At 39.6% G+C, this 14,676-nt stretch overlaps 1 protein-coding gene across 9 annotated transcripts in view; it reads right to left on the bottom strand.

Moving 5' to 3' along the window:
- Positions 1-14,676, bottom strand: part of SLC20A2 (solute carrier family 20 member 2) — a 107,146-nt gene that overhangs the window by 73,786 nt on the left and 18,684 nt on the right. For 2 of the 9 annotated variants that reach the window (XM_058720518.1, XM_058720514.1), the window contains exon 1: positions 355-762. The exons of the other annotated variants lie outside the window; for them this stretch is intronic. The gene's annotated coding sequence lies outside the window, so the exon portion shown is untranslated. Of the gene's footprint in view, positions 1-354; positions 763-14,676 lie in introns of those variants that run through there. 9 annotated transcript variants of the gene reach the window in all.

The raw sequence follows: 14,676 nt of genomic DNA, 5'->3' as shown, positions 1-14,676 counted from the left end.
CTTTTTTTTTTCCTGAGAGTTAGGTTACCATAGAAATAAAGCTCAATGAGACAACCATCCCATTAATCAAATATTTTAACAGATAAAATACGGAATAATCTACAGACTGCTTCTGCCAAGATAAAAACAGTAAGAATCAAATACTTTCTCTTGGGAAAACCAAATGAGGTAGGTTTTTTGCAGTAGGATACACGGTAAAGAAAAACCTTTGCCACCATTCTTAGAATCCCCTGAAGTAGCCACCCCAAAGTTTCCAGTTTTCCCAAGAGATGAAAAGTTACTATGATAGCAACATTAGGAAGATTTAAGGAGAGAAGAACAAAGAGAAATCTTAAAAACCCAGCCACTACTTACAAGCACTTTCAAAGGAAATCTGAGCCGCAATTCTTCAGAAGACTGTTCTCCCGACCATGAACACAATCTGAAGTCTAAAATAGATATCCTATCACCTTAGGCCGAGAAGTCACATTTCAGCTTACTAACTTCTACTTGGGTAAACAGTTTTACAACTCCTAGAACAAACCCCAGCTAAAATTAACCGCACCGGCGCAGCAGGCAGGAACTCGCTGATTTGCATCATGTGTGCTGGGATTTATTCACTAGGACAACATCGGTGTCCTCTTAATGGGAAATTTGGCCAAGGGGCGTGCTCTGCTGAACAATACATAGCATCATGATTATGCTAATTACTGAATTCAGTCCAATAATACTAACTTCTTTTAAGTTGTTTTCGCAAGTACTGACAAAGAAAGAGTAAGCTCTTTTTCACAACAGGCGCTCACTTGATTTTTTAAGCACATTCAAATCAAACAAAACTTTGGCAACAAGGTGGCAGTGCTGTATGCTCCTCACAAGGAAAAGCAAAGTAAAAGGACGTTTTGTCAGATTCTTTACAGTGTGATTAGATGTGGTACCATGTGAAATTGAACAGGAATCAAATATACAAACTAGTAAGTTTAACAACAAGTACTCTTCAATGAAAGCTTTTTTCTTGATATAAAACGAACCAATGTCATTCACTTGCTTTCTAGCTTTGTCTTCTGCACTTCCAAGGAGTTGCTGTTAGGACACAGGTTCACTAATAAATTACAAGTGAGAACAAACATCTCAAACATTTGCAAAAGGCATCGTCCTTGGCAAGAAACATTCTGAAGTGCATTTAACTGCATGGCTAGCTGGAACTGGTAAACTGTCCTCTATAGATGACAGACCATCTATAAATCATGTTGACACTCAAGTTAACAGCTGAAGACCCCAAGCACACATCTGATAGTCAAAAGAAAACGAGAAATAGCACAGAATTTCTTTTAAAATATATATACTTCCAAATATATATATGTACTTCCTTAACAAGTACAACTTATTATCAAAGCCACAGAATTGCATAACATCTACTCAAGATGGTTTCGATCAGTTTTAAACATTTGAGTTCTGGTGACATACTCTGGTCTTACTGGACACTTTATGAAAGATCTCAAAACACATTACAAACCTCAAATCCCCAAACACATCAGGGAGATATTATTCCCACCCCCCCTTTTTTTTAAACACATGGGTAAAACAGGGAAATTCAATGACTTGTCCAAGGCTTCATTCTGAATCAACACTGGATCATTCCATCGCCCTCCTAACCTCTGTATGACATATATGTCTTCCATATTAACCATTTAGCTATAATCCTATAGATCTTTTCTAAGCTGTTTTTCTGATTTTAAAATGTTAGTTTAAGAATGCAAGAGATTTAAAAAAAGAAGAAGAAGAAGAAGAAGAAGAAGAAGAAGAAGAAGAAGAAGAAGAAGAAGAAGAAGAATGTAAGAGATTTATTCTACTTAACTCCCAAATCCCAGGTCTGTGCTACAGGGTTTCACTCCTTGACTCTCTGTCACAGGTAGGTATCCTATTACATGGATCTTTAAGACAGGACTATGCTCTTATGAAGCACCGTCCACCTATGGCACAAACACCCAAAGTGGTAAACAGGTTGATTCCCATTGGCATGAGCTGGTAACCACCAGCACAAACCTCCTCCAAGTTGTTTACAAAAACTGCTAGCTGCAGGTCTGGGATGCCACCCCCACTGCCCAAAGGTAAGCAGGACTCGCTAAAACCCTTGCAAGATGGTAGCTAGAGGTACACTCACCACTACCCCAACCCAAAGTCACTGGAGGTAAGCATTTCCCACTCTATGCCAAAAGGAAACAAGATGGCACTATCAAAGATGACTAGCCCTAATCAATATAATTAACTCTTAGCGATTGACAGCAAACTCACTCTAGAATTCTTAATGCCAAAAGAAGATGCTGTGAGGCTATTTTTGACACAATCATCCTTATCCTGTTATCATAGTTTGGAAAAAGAGTTTCTTTTTTTTTTTCTTTAATGTTTATTTATTCTTGAGAGAGAGAAATAGAGTATGAGCGAGGGAAGGGCAGAGAGAGGGAGACACAGAACTTGAAGCAGGCTCCAAGCTCTGAGCTGTCAGTACAGAGCCCATCACAGGACCTGAACCCACGAACCGTGAGATCATGACCTGAGCTGAAGTCCGACGTTCAACCAACTAAGCCACTCAGGTACCCCTGGAAAAAGAGTTTCTAAGCTAAAACACATTTCTTCCCTAAACCAGAAAGAAAAAGCAAATACACCAACTTTATTTAGGCACTGGAGTTTGCATTACAGAAGAACACTATGATAAGTCTTATATCCATTATACGGAGGGCAGGGAACACTGAGTTTTCCAGTTCCTCATGTATCAAATATGCTGAGTATGACTCCACTGTTTCTTTCAACACTGGCCACACCTGTTCCAAAATGGAAGAACCAAAACATTCCAAAGAAAATAGTGTATCCTCCAATTTACATTAGTCACTCTGCTGCTTCCTTTTCATTAGTGAAAATAATTTAAGAGTCAACTGTACTTTTGTTCCAGGCATACTTATGACAGTAGAGAAAAATCTATGTGCATCATTAAAAGCAAGGTAAATTCTCCCCATTTGTTCTCAGGAAGTTTTGGTGGTGGGGGAGGAAGGCCAGGCAATGCCATGTGAGTGGAAGGAAGATGGTGATCTATGGCTTATCTAGTGCAACAGATCCATGCAATTGAAACAAAAACAAAAACTAGTTTTATGAACTCATATTAACGAATTAAACTGGATATCGACCCTCTAGAGTAGCCACATACATAATTTTAAATTTTCTCGTAGTAAGGTAAAAAAATAATAAAAATAACAGGTAAAATTAATTTGAATAATATATTTGGTTTAACTCAATATATCCAAGATACTATCATTTCAACATGTAATGAATATAAAAATGACTAATGAGTTGGTGGGAGAAATGGAAAGCTGAGGAAAGCTGAAGATCAGAAGATCGGGGGCGGGGGGAGGAAAAATGATCTAGGAAGGAGAAAGACAGGACCAAAGGAGGATGAATAGCCCAAAAGGAGGGAGAAGGAAAGAAGGAAAGAATTTCCCCCCAGGCATGGAATTCAGTTATAAAATCATGTACCAGATACTGGAATGCTCCTGTTCGGGGGTAGGTGCTGCTGATACAGGGAGGACAGACAAGATTCTGGTGCGAAGGGCAGACCTACCCAAACAACGTTCTGGTAAGCACAAAGACACAGTGATGTGCTCTGTGCTCTGGGAGCACAACTGGGGCAGAGTGGGGAAGAGATGTAGTTTATTTTTTACATGAAGGGTTTTTTTTTAAATAATTATTTAGTTTTGAGACAGAGAGAGAGAGAGAGAGAGAGAGAGCTAGCGCAAGCGGGGGAGGGGCAGAGAGAGAGAGCAGCAGAATCCAAAGCAGGCTCCAGGCTCTGAGCTGTCAGCACACAGCCCAACTCAGGGCTTGAACCCATGAACCACGAATTGCCACCCAGATGCCCCTTCTGAAATATTTAAAAATCACATCTGGACCCAGCAGTAAAATTTCCATTCCGAGCTTTTATCATCTTCAAATTAAATCTGGTTATTTGGTCCAACTAGTGAGGGTGGTGGGATAGGGAAAGAGTAGAAAGGGGGGGAAAAAACCCTCATGTATCTCCATGGTTCTCAGTTTTTCAGAGGATGACATAAAATACTCAAAGCCTCCATGCTGGAAAAATACATGATCAACCCACTAGGTAAGCAACTCTTCTTTGGATGCAGCTGTGGAGTCAGAAAGAGCTGGGTACAAAATGTAGTCTCCCACCTACCAGCTCTATGACTTCAGGGAACTCAGCTAACCTCTATGACTCTGCTTCCTTACCTGTAAAACAAGGGTAATAATGCCAACATCAAGGGCCAGTGTTAAAACTCCCTGAGATGCCATATAGCACCAGCACACATGAGCTCTCAATAAACAGCTGTAGCCATCATGATCACACCCCTTCTGCCATCAACGTAGTCTTTGCTGAAGATCAATTTGGGATATTTACTGAGTGAGGAAGGATTAAAGGTTCCCGACTTTTATAGCTCAAGGCTTAAAAAAAAAAAAAAAAAGTTGAAAGGGGCTTCAAATGATTACTAAGTATTTCAGGGGAGCCTAGGGTCTATAGACTATCCCTCTGAAAACTGTGTAGCTTTGACAGCCTGATTTTCTCTATTTGATCACCTCATGTTGCTGGCCTAAGGATCAATCAGAATTTAGGGACACTAACTAAGCACATTCATGAATTCCCTATCTTGGCAGACTGTTGCAGTAATGACCCCCTATTTGTTCCTGCTTCCCTATATCCACACCCTTTGGCCTGCAAGACAAGAGCAAAGTTGAAAAGTCCTGACCCATGGGGGATCGCCCTCTCTTGCTGCACTCTGGACCCCAAGAACACCTCATGAAGAAGCCCTGGCCAGCCCACTGATGATGACCATCTGGGACAAAGATGTGCCACCTGCTGCCAAGGCTCCCGCACCAGCCAGCAGGACAACTCCGGACATGTGCAGGAGGCCATCGTAGACTGTGTGGCTCCAGCAGGGCTGCCAGCCACCTGCAGAGACCAGCCAGGCTAGCCCAAACCAAAAGAACCACCTCAGTGACCTATGTTATTGTGACGCATCATATGTTTGTTTGTCTAAGTCACTAGTATTAGGTGATTTGTTACACAGCAAAATCTCACTAATATACATATCTTCAAAAAATTTGTAACATTCCATCCCTGGATCTCCAAACTAAACCTTTCAAGACTAACTGATGTCTGTTATTCCTAAAACTCACAATTCTGCTTACTATATTTACTTTATCATATCAATTATTATGTTAATCAAACTAAAATGAAACAGTGATATGGTCTGATTATAAAACTGCTACAGTGGTAAGTTCTCCATTTAGTCCATCCTATAATTTGAAACAAAATACACATGGCCTTTAACGCTACAACTATACATATATGCTAAAGAGATGGTTCTTTCATCCTAGGCTTCAGAGGGATTATACTGGCATAGGTCACAGCTATCCAACCTGTTTTAGTACTTCAGAAATGGATTAGAGTACCAATTTACCCACACATGACCAGAAACCTCTAACTCCAAAAGTGCAAACCATTTCCTCTTCAGCAGTCATTTTTTTGTAAGCTAAAAAAAGAGAGAGAGAAACATAGCAAACTCTTAAAAACAGTTCTTTTTAAAACTCTGCTAAGTAATTAATTCAGCATGATTTTATAACACAATTTATATCAGTACTGTGAACATAAAGGCAGTACTGTTACTGCTAGTGTTTGAATACTTATTTTAACATAGTTGATTTTTTAAAGTATCTTAGAATAATACTGGGAAATTTTTACCGTTTGAATACATTCCTAAAAGGTCATCCGTTTAACAAACATTTGTTGGGGTGTCTGGGTGGCTCAGTCAGCTGAGCGTCCGACTTCAGCTCAGGTCATGATCTCACAGTTCGTGAGTTCAAGCCCCATGTTGGGCTCTGTGCTGACAGCTCAAAGCCTGGAGCTTGCTTCAGATTCTGTGACTCCCTCTCTCTCTGCCCCTCCCCTGCTCGTACTCTGCCTCTCTCTCTCTCTCTCTCTCATAAATAAATACGCTTAAAAAAAAATTTGTTAAACACTTGGTTTCTGCCATCATGAAACTCCCAAGCATCTGTAAGATTTGTATGAATGGCAGGATGTTCATGATTATAGCAGAAAATAGTGTGAATGAAAGTTCTGCCTTCAGGAGGCTTATAATCTGGTATGAGACATCTCGGTAAATATAAACTGTCTACCATATAAGAGAGTAATCAGCAAGTATCTCAAAGGGTAAAATTTCATTCCATTAGAAATCTAAGAAAAGAAGAGGCTTCTAGTTGGGTTAATCAGGAAAAGGCATCTTGGAAAAAGTGACATTTGAATAGCACCTTTGCATACTGGTGAGCTTTCAAAAGCAAAAGGAGTGGAAAGAACATTATACAGAAGCAATGACGTAAGCAAAGATAGAGAAAAAGGAAAGCTACAATGTATGCCTGGGGAATGGAATGGATTCAGAATCCATCTGTATTTGCCTGGGTTCAAATTCTAGCTTCATCATCAGTAGTTGTTGACCTTGGGCAATTACTTTCGCTATGCCTAGTTTCTTTATCTTTAAAACGGGGATAGTAATCTACATACCTCATAGGGCTATTATGAAGATTACAGGAGTTTATATTTATAAAGCATGTAGAACAGTGCCTGGTGTTTAATATATAAACATTTCATTAAATAAATAAATTCACACATTTATGCATACACAGCAAGGTATGCAGGCAAATGTGCATGAATATAGATATAGAGATAGCTATATCACTGAGGACAGTACCTGGTAGGTAGCAGGTGTTAAATATACTTGTAATTTTTTCCCCTTTGTCTAGAGTTCATAAAGAGTCACACTAGAGTACAGGGTCAGCCATATTTTAAGATGCCCCAACATTAGCCTCCACTCAGTTAAAAGAGTTTCACTCCTTTCTCTCGGGGCAACACTTCTGCATTTGCTGATATAAGATGCTCTGCTTGGAACTGCTACACAGACACAGCCTGGCTGTCAGATTCAAACAAACAAGAACTAGTATCTTATGTAATAAATACACCTTCAATGAAAAAATAAGCATAGGCTTATTAAGTACAAACTGAACCTCTACAGTTAGTCAGGCTAACCTAAAATAAACAAATGTATTCTGATATTTTAGGAAAAACAACATTAGATTTAAAGCCATAGTATTTCAAAAGGTAGGTTAACAAAATCTTACTAATTCTACTCTAATTTGGCTTCAAGGTAGTCATATATCCACACTGAAAATACTTTCAAATGCAGTCTTATTACTTGAATCTATCAAGAAAATGTTAAACTGAGTTCTGTCCATTTTTAGGGCAAAAGTACTAGATAGTTAAACATACTAAAATAAATACTGCTACAACTACTTGAAAATATTCTAAGTTGAAATAAGTAAAACTGTCCTGCAATCGCATACTATTTATTTGTTTAGAAACCTCTTTCTCACAGATAATGCAAACGCAAATTTCACCCATCACGAATCAAACTTGGTGGCCAATCCTGGATTCATGAGCTGTGCTTAACTGCTAATCAGAAACACCCATTTCTCAGTTTATGCAATCCAATTATAAGAAAACTATTAGGAATCAGGGAATAAGCTACAGACTTCCAAAACCTTTTGGTACGTTAGCACTAAACGTTAATTTTTGTTATCTCAATCTGCACTGCTCCATAAGCAATCAAGCTTACTTCAAGAGTATGTACAATCTTTTTTGGATAAGAACTACTCTACTTTCTAACTTGAGATTTCAGACTTTCAAAGGAAAAGAGGGCTGTAGGAAAGTACTTAACAGAGCCCTTTGCTGGGATCATTCAAATCGAAGTTTACTAGCTTTGCAACCATTGGCAAGTTACTTAACAGAATTCTCTTTGCCCACCTGCAAAATAAGGATAAGAATCCACTTCCAAGGACTGCTGAGAAAACGAGTTAATGCACATATAGTACTCAGAACAATGATTCACACAGGTTTCTATACATAAAATATATTTATATATATTTTTATTTGTGTGTGTGTGTGTGTATATATATATATATATATATATATATATATAGAGAGAGAGAGAGAGAGAGAGAGAGAGAGAGAGAGAGGGAGCACACTAGTTAGCTACATAAAAGAACAATGAATGGGAATTCCAGATTGAACCACCTGTATGTAGTAATGAATCTACTTTTTTTGGGCTTTTAGGTTCCTTCTCTATCTTATTTTAGATGCACAGGAAACTTACAGGGTAAGAATGAAAGGATCCTCATAATAACAGCCCAAAGCCACCAGTTTTATTATTAATAATTTCAAATATGTTCTCATGGGTCCTCAAGTATTTGTAAGGTTTGTTTGAAAGGCAAATGCTCAAGTATGTGGTAGAACACAGCACTTGGTACTTACTAATTTACCAAGAGACATGGGAAATCAAGCATGTATGCTCTAGGGGCACCTGGGTGGCTCAGTCAGTTAAGTGTCCAACTTCAGTTCAGGTCATGATCTAATGGTTCATGGGTTTGAGCCCTGCATCGGGCTCTGTGCTGACAGCTCAGAGCCTAGAGTGAGCTTCAGATTCTGTCTCCCTCTCTGCCCCTCTCTGGCTCATACTCTGTCTCTCAAAAATAAACGTTAAAAAAAATTAAGAAAAAAACAGAACATATGCTCTAATTTTTTATAGCTTTGCTGTAAATGGATGTGGTCTGTTCCCAACCAGATAAACTAAGTGGTCACTTTTAGAGTAGGCTGTTCAAAATCAACCTCAAACTAAAAGAGATGAAATATTCATAAGAGATTCTAATTGCACTTGGCTACAAGAACCCAGTAGGTGGCTAGTTTCTTCAGGGGGGTACAGCCTAGTCTCTTGATGATAAAAGTACATGACTGTATCTCTTAAGCACTAAACATTTCATTTAAAAAAATGCTGCAATGAGTGCTCACTTTTAAAAGCAGCAAAAAACAAGAGGACTAATTAACAACTCAGCTCGAATATTTATAATAGCCAGTAATTATAATCATCTGAAAGGCCATTCTCAGAAACACCAAAGACCAGTTTCTTTCCATAGGCCCTGGCTCACAAAAAGATGGGTGGACAAACAGTACTGGAATATCTGCGGTTGATTGTAGACGGTGAAATAATAAACAATTATCCATTTTAGACCTTAATGTGGTCATTGTAAGAGTTGGTTTCTCCTTTTTCTTGACATTATATTTTCCTCTCTCCAGTTGCCAGGAAAGGGTGCATTTCCCAATTCTTTGACTCACATCTGTTTCTAAAAATGCTCTTAAAAAATGACTAAAAATTATTCTTTTTAGTTTCACCGATTGATATCCTTTTTTTGTAAACATATTTAAAGGAAGGGCTCTTGATAGATCCAGATTTAAGGCTTTTTAAAAAACTTTTTAAATAAAAGGAATGGAAGCATAACTGGGTAGCAAATTAATAAATTCCAACTAACATTCTGACTTTGAATAAGAAAAATCTTGTCCTTATTATTCAAGCTTATAAGATTATAAAATAATAAGAAGCCAGTTAGACAAAGGGTATTCTGGTTGTTCATACACAGCATATCAGAACGATGTATACCCAAATCATGACATCAGACTAGTACTCACTATTCCTTGTGTAAGTGTTAAATAGGCCATCTCTTCGCAAAAGAGTGTAGTGGTGGGTCAGTGTTCAGGAAAAATAATTAAGATAAAAGGCAAATCAACACAAAACATCTCCCAAACAATATTCAAAAGAATCTCTCTGAGATCATTTACTAAAGTAATCTCTTCCAAAAATCACCATTAAATTAATCCTTGCCACTGAAGAAAGAGGACGAATAAATCACATTTAATTTACAATTCTTTAGAATGTTTCGGACAATTCCAAGACACACGGAGGAAAAAAAAGTATTAAAAATAGCCAAGAGAAGGACTAGGCAGCAGCTAAACATAAAGGCCAGGGGTGAGATCAAAATTAGAAACATATAATGTCTGGAGAACTGTCCATATAAGGGTATCTTTAAATCAGTAACTAAGTTAGGATAATCCACTGGGCAAAATAAACCGTTGCCATCATCACAATGGCTGACCCCTCCATCTCTCATTCAGAAATCTTTGGCGTCTCGGGAAACAAATATGATATGTGCGACTTTATGTTGTTATGTTGGATAATACTCAACAGTATTTGGAGATATTTTCAAAGCTGGTCTTAACTTGCCTAGTTCCAGATGAGAAACTTCATATATTATTGATCTTTCACTCTTATAAAAATATAGAAGAGTAACTAACCATAGAGGATAAAACTTCTGCTGAGCATTTCTTACTACATCTAGTGTACCATATTTACTTACTTTCCCCAACACCATGGATTTCCAGATTCCACAGAGCAGGCTGTTGTTTCTTCACTGTCATTTACTCATTCATTAGACTCTTAGGGAGCTTCTTAACCTGGTGCCAACACTAGAGAAATGAAACAAAGAAGGCTCCTAGCTTCTAGGAGTTCACTGTGTGTGGAAGACAGATCCACAAGTAATTATGACACAGTGTAAGGCCTATAACAGAAGTCTGCACAAGAGTAGGGTTGCAATTCTCTTCAGGGCTTGGGGAAAGGTTTTATGATTTAAATGACCAGGCAGAGAAAGGGTAAAAGGCATTTCAGGCAGAGCAAGCAGTATAGGCAAAAGCTCAGAGGGAGGAAACAGCACAGCATGTTCCAGGAATAGCAGAAGTAGGTATCCAGAGAGCAAATGATGGGATATAAGTGGGAGAGGAGGCAGAAGATCAGGTTGAAAAGGTAGATAAGCACTGGGTTGTTGAGGTCCGTAAGTGCCACACTAACAATTTCATCCGTTATCCTGTAGCCCTGACACTCTCAAGTCTGCCTACACGTTAAAATCTCCTGAGAAGCTTTAAAACAAAATATTGATGCCTGGTATTTGTTAGTATCGATTAATTGGTCTAGGATGGGACCCGGGTATTTTTTTAAAGCTTCCCATGTTTCTAGTATGTGGTCGGGAGGAGAACTGCTGCTGTAGGCAACAAGGAGTCAACACAACCATGTAAGCAGGATGGTGATGTAAAAATATTAAAAAACAAAACAAAAAACGAGTTAACTGGCACCAGTGTGAAGAGATCACAGGCACGGAGACTAGGGAAGGAATGTCAGTGTATAGGCTACTGGATACAGGCCAGAGATAAGAGTCTAAGACAGGAGCTATTAACATCTTGTGAGTCACTGACCTGTGTGAAAGTTGATGATAAAAGCTAAAGCCGTCTTCTTGAGAAAAACTCTTAGGTTAAAACATGTACATATAACTTCAAGGAATTATGAACCTCTTTGATTATGATAAATTCAAATTAAGAAACCCTGACCTAAAGGCAGTGATGAGAAAGAGGAGAGAAAGACTTCTTTTTTTTTTTTTTTTTTTTTTTTAAATTTTTTTTTCAACGTTTTTTATTTATTTTTGGGACAGAGAGAGACAGAGCATGAACGGGGGAGGTGCAGAGAGAGGGAGACACAGAATCAGAAACAGGCTCCAGGCTCCGAGCCATCAGCCCAGAGCCTGACGCGGGGCTCAAACTCACGGACCGCGAGATCGTGACCTGGCTGAAGTCGGACGCTTAACCGACTGCGCCACCCAGGCGCCCCGAGAGAAAGACTTCTGAGGTAGAATCAATAGCACTGAGGACATTTAAGTGAAGGGAAAGAAGAGGAATTAAGGATGACATCACCACTTCTGGCCTGACTTATAAATAATAAATGTGTACTGTGCACTCACTTAAGTATCAGCAACCATACTGAGCAGCTAACATGTATATATCACACTGAATTTTTCCGATTCTATAAGACAGATTGCTGCCATACTAATTTTATAATTGAACAAACTGAGATTTAGAGACAGACATTAAGTAACTTGTCCAACACCACGTGGCAAGAGTAGTAGAGCCAGAATTTAATCCGAGACCACATGACTCCAGAGCTTGCGGTGTTAGCCTCTTCCAGGACAACCTCTGGTGAGTTGTACCCCTGGATGAACAAGAGGAGTCGGGAGGATAGAGTACGGCCAGGCAGAGGAAGAGAAGAGGAAGGGGTGGGGGTGGCAACACAAAAAAGTAGTTTTAGATAAGCTATGTCCGAGATAGTACAAGACATGTGGATGACAGTAGCTGTTGAGTCAGAAAAAACAGAAAGATCACAAGGTGAGAGTAAAAGATACAGAAACAGAACTGGTACTGAGTTCTCCTCATGCACCCAGTACCCTGCTTTCTCACAACACTATAAGCACCATCACTATCTTTCCTTTGCAAGTGAGGAATCAGACACGGGACGTCAGGGCCATGTGAGTGGTGGAGCCATCTTAACCCCTGACCTAAATGTCTAGGGCACTATAAAAAGGAGTGGAACAGGGTGTCCTAAGTGGCAGCAGCCCCCAACCTCTTTTAAAACTGCTAGTGGGAGAGGCGCCTGGTGGCTCAGTCGGTTGGGCATCCGACTTCCACTCAGGTCATGAACTCATGGTTTGCGGGTTGGAGCCCTGCATCAGGCTCTGTGCTGACAGCTCAGAGCCTGGAGCCTGCTTTGGATTCTGTCTCCCTCTTTCTCTGCCCCTCCCCCGGTCACGCTGTTCTGTCTCTGTCTTGCTCTCTCATAAATAAATAAAAACATTAAAAAAATTAAAAATAACTAAATAAAACTGCTAGTGGAAGACACAGGGTTTGTTTTTTAAAAAGCTTTACAATAAAGGGGCGCCTGGGTGGCTCAGTCGGTTAGACATCAGACTTCAGCTCAGGTCATGATATACAGTCTGTGAGTTCAAGCCCTGTGTCGGGCTGTACGTGGACAGCTCACAGCCTGGAGCCTGCTTCAGACTCTGTCTCCGGCTCTCTCTGCCCCTCCCCCGCTCTCAGTGTCTGTCTGTCTCTCTCTCTCTCTCTCTCTCTCAAAAATAAAATAAAGACATAAAAAAATTTTTTTAAAGCTTTACATAAAAAAGCTTTGACAATATTTATCCATTTCCATAACCTAAAGGTGTTTTGATTGAACTATTTGAGGGGTAGTAAGAGGCATCTCTGTATTAACCAACTTAAACAAATACTAAAGATACATTTCCACAGGGCGGTAGGCAAACTGAGGGGCAAACCTATGTAAAAGATACAACAGGACACAAATTCTATATAGTGTGTTACTATAACCTGGGGCAAAATTCAGACAATTAGTCTAATGGAGATAGTGTGCCTGTTTCCTGAGGCCATGGGAAGTGGTGAAATTTCCTTTTTTACTCTTTTTGTAGCTTGGAAAGAATGTGGTTTTTCTTCTCTCTAAAGTAACAAGAATAAAATCTCAAACCACACTCACTCTACAAGTCTAGACTAGCTACTTCAGATTTTAACAGCGGAATAACTTTTACATCAGTTTCAGAAAAAAAGAAAACCTGTTACAGTTCAATGTATCAGCACCTATACTAACAACGGAGTAGTCTTTGAGTCACAAACACTCCTTCTATAAATGTACTTTTAAAGAGCCTACAATATCATCCTAGAACTGTCCTCTATTTAAAATTAAAAAAAAATTTTTTTTAAGGTTTATTTTTGAGAGAGAGAAAGAGAGAAAGAAAGAGAGAGGGAGAGCAGGGAAGGGGCAGAAAGAGAGTGGGGCAGAGGATCTGAAGCAGGCTCTGTGCTGACAGTAGACAGCCCAATGTGGGCTCACGTGATCATGACCTGAGCTGAAGTCAGACACTTAACTGACTGAGCCGCCCAGGAACAGGGGATTGTCCTCTATTTTAAAATTGAAGTACCTGAGGGGCACCTGGGTGGCTCAGTCGGTTAAGTGTCTGACTTTGGCTCAGGTCATGATCTCACTGTTCATGAGTTTGAGCCCCACGTCAGGCTCTGCGATGACGGCTCAGAGCCTGAAGCCTGTTTCGGATTCTGTGTCTCCCCCTCTCTACCCCTCCCCTGCTCATGCTCTGTCTCTCTCTGTCTCTCAAAAATAAACATTGAAAAAAAATTTTTTTAATTAAAGTGCCTGAGAGAAATATAAAATTCCAATTAAAAGAGTTTTGAAGTTCTGCTGTACAGCCTTTCATTGAGAACAGCAATACCTTACACAGTACTATTCCAGTCACCCATCACTATGCTTAAAGGGCTCCATTGGGAAGTCAGTGCTTTCTAGAGCAGCCCACCGCATTACTGGAGAACTCTCACCAGAGCTTAGATCAAGAGGGAATCCTTTGCTTTGTTAATTTTCATTCACTCATTCACTCATTCATTCATTCATTCATTCAAACATTCACTAAGCACACTCTGGTCTTTCTATTCCTTAATCTACAAGGGTTGTTGCCATTGCTATTTCATACCCTCTCCTTCAGATCCAGCAACCACAAGCAGCGGTTCCTCATGTGACGTCACGTCTCAGTCCATTGCTGTCCCTGTCTCCCTCCTTTGCTCGTGTCTCACCTAAAATGTGGTTTTCAGATACAAACACAATTCACCAGATGTGGTCTAACCTCCTCATATTTTTAGCAGTCACATTACAGAGACTTCCCAGACCAGCCTGTGGGCAAATAAACTCCCAGCTCTTTTTCATCTCAGGTGCATCTGAGATTGTCCTCCGTGCCCAGGCATTGTTCAGCTCCTACACGTTTATCCTTAGTATCTTTCATCTTTTGGAACATTATTACAACCTATTGGGGTTATGCTCAGCCTGGATTCTG

This window comes from Neofelis nebulosa, chromosome 3 (genome assembly GCF_028018385.1).
Source record: "Neofelis nebulosa isolate mNeoNeb1 chromosome 3, mNeoNeb1.pri, whole genome shotgun sequence".
Taxonomy (NCBI): domain Eukaryota; kingdom Metazoa; phylum Chordata; class Mammalia; order Carnivora; family Felidae; genus Neofelis; species Neofelis nebulosa.
The sequence above is the reverse complement of the archived record's forward strand: the minus strand, read 5'-3'. Positions and strand labels throughout refer to the sequence as shown.